The 2,771-nt window shown below is 37.2% G+C and overlaps 1 non-coding gene across 1 annotated transcript; it reads right to left on the reverse strand.

Annotated features, from left to right (window-relative positions):
- Positions 1-723: 723 nt before the first annotated feature.
- Trnaa-ugc lies at positions 724-795 on the reverse strand. Its single transcript has one exon. It is a non-coding gene; the product is annotated as a tRNA-Ala (tRNA).
- Positions 796-2,771: the final 1,976 nt, after the last annotated feature.

Here is a 2,771-nt window from a genome sequence, read left to right on the forward strand (position 1 = left end):
GTTTGTTTTGAATTTCGCGCAAAGCTACACGAGGGCTATCTGCGCTAGCCGTCCCTGATTTAGTAGTGTAAGACTAGAGGGAAGGCAGCTAGTCATCACCACCCACCGCCAACTCTTGGGCTACTCTTTTACCAACTCTTTTTCCATTTATCAACTGTTCAAGATGTGGAATATTGCTTAAATCTTTGTTAGTAAAAACCGAAGAAAAAGTAAAATTTAATAACCCAGCCATCTCATAATCATCAGATACGAGCCTTCCTTTATCATCCCTCAAGGGCCCTGCCCCATCCTAATATTTTGTTTACCCTTAATGTATTTAAAGAGATCCTTACTGTTAATGGTTATATTTTCAGCCAACCTTTTCTCATACACCCTTTTTTATGTCCTAATTTCCTATTTGATCAACTTTCTTGATCTTCTCTAATCTTCTAAATCTTTTGTCATACCAGTCGATTTACATTTCTTATGCTTTTTTAAAATATTAACTCTTATATTCTTTGTGAACCAACCTGTTTTTTTTACTTGCAGCTACCCTTTTCTTTCTATAAGGAATATGTTTACTTTCAATATTTAAAAATTATCCACATCTTATTAGTGTTCGAAATACTTCAGCTGCCAAATTCACAAGAGATAGTCTTGTTGCATCCCTTAAAAATTTGCTTCTTGAAAATTTTAACCAAAATATCATTATTTCTTATCTCCACTGGAAAAAAGTAATAACTGTGGAGGTGCCAGGGATCGAACCCGGGGCCTTTCACATGCAAAGCGAACGCTCTACCACTGAGCTACACCCCCTACTTATGATGTATTTAAGTCCAGCAAATGAAAATGTATAGAAAGAAACTCTACACCCATCCATTTTATCCTGGTGCGAGGTAGCCAGCACAAAACGTATATGAGTAGCAGTTGTTCTTCTAGCCACATGTCATCCTTTTGATCACAAGGACAGTTTGAAAATTCGAACTTTCACCTTGGCTGATGAAAAATATTGGTCTATGAGAGATTTGTTTTGTTTTGAATTTCGCGCAAAGCTACACGAGGGCTATCTGCGCTTGCCGTTCCTAATTTAGCAGTGAAGACTAGAGGGAAGGCAGCTAGTCATCACCACCCACTGCCAACCCTTGGACTACTCTTTTACCAACGAATAGTGGGATTGACCGTCACATTATAACCTCCCACGGCTGAAAGGGCGAGCATGTTTTGGTGTGACGGGGATTCGTGCCTGCGACCCTCAAATTGCGAGTCCAACGCCCTAACCACCTGGCCATGCTGGGCCATTACAATTTTTAATATTCAAATATATTGATTTCCAAAAGAAAAGTATTAACTATCAACAACACTGCATATTCTAGAAATGTCATGCAAAAAACAAGCGTACACAATAGAACAAATAACTAAAATCTTCATTCACAAAAAAAAATGTTGCACAGAATTGTACCGTGTGATACTACCCCCTCAGTTAATATTGAATATTTATTAAAATTCCAGTATTTTCTTTTTTTTATGCATAAGGCTACACAATGGACTGTCTGTGCTGTGCTCCCCACGGGTATCGAAGTCCGTTTTTTAACATTATAAGTCTTCTGACTTACCACTGAGCCAGTGAGGGAGGAACTGTAGTTTCTTTCAGTTCAGTTTGGATGTAAAAAGTCGCTCAAGTAAACAATTCAGCTTTCTTTTCTCTGGTGCACACCAAATGCAAATTCACTAATTGGCAGTTAGCGGTGTTTTGTTATTGAGAAAGACGGTTTTCTTTCCTGTCGGCGAATCGAATAATGGCTGGAGGCTGCCATACTCTTGTATTCAGGTCATCTGTGTAACGTAGAGTCAAACCACAGTTTGTTGATGTTATTGAGTTTCTGTTGCTAACTTTAAAACTTTTTGTATAATTTATAGTTTTGTTAAACATCGATAACTTTTTTGCTTCTGTTAAACTTTTATTAACCTATAGTTTTTGGTCAGATTGTGGTTTAAATTTACTCGATTCAGGCTTAACGTAAATTTCATTTTAGTTTATGTACTTTGCATTGTAGTTTAACTTCTAATATATTTTAATTTTTATTTTAGAATATTTAGTGTACTTTGCAGAAGTAGCATACTGATCTGGTAAGATAAATCTATTAAAGGTTTCTCTACTCTTTCTTTGCCTTTTCAACACACCCACCACAAATCCTTGCCCTTCTTTTGTTAGGCGTAGTGCATTGTGATTTTGACTGTTTTTGCTTGTTAATAAAGATTGTCGTTGTACCCATCCATGTTGAGGCTCTTTCTTCACGATGAGAGAATCGTAAACATGATCCGCATTTTGCTGATTTTTCATAAAAGAAATTTAGGTGGCAAATTTCTCCATGAATCCATGGAAAAGCATTAAGTACTATACATTTCTAGTGACCCCCTATCATCCCTAATAATCCGTAGTTCGATATTCTCTGGACCTCCAGATAGTAAGCCTCTGAGGGAAATCCGTACAACTACAATGGAAAATACTACACAAGTATACTGAATCCTTTATTGGCCGATTTCTGTATTCACTATTTGCCGGTGTGATCATATTTCAAATGTACAGCTTTTTTGTTTGTTATTGAAGTTAAGCACAAAGCTACACAAAGGGCTATCTGTGCTCTGCCTACCACGGGTATTGAAACCCGGTTTCTATCGTTGTAAGTCAGCAGACATACCACTGTGCCATTGGGAGGCCACAGCTTTTTTAGTGTGAAAACATTTTAAATAGCTATGACTATTTACTGACTCAATTGTTGTGGCAATAGGTG

The sequence above is a fragment of the Limulus polyphemus genome, unplaced genomic scaffold (genome assembly GCF_000517525.1).
Source record: "Limulus polyphemus unplaced genomic scaffold, Limulus_polyphemus-2.1.2 Scaffold11353, whole genome shotgun sequence".
Lineage (NCBI taxonomy): Eukaryota > Metazoa > Arthropoda > Merostomata > Xiphosura > Limulidae > Limulus > Limulus polyphemus.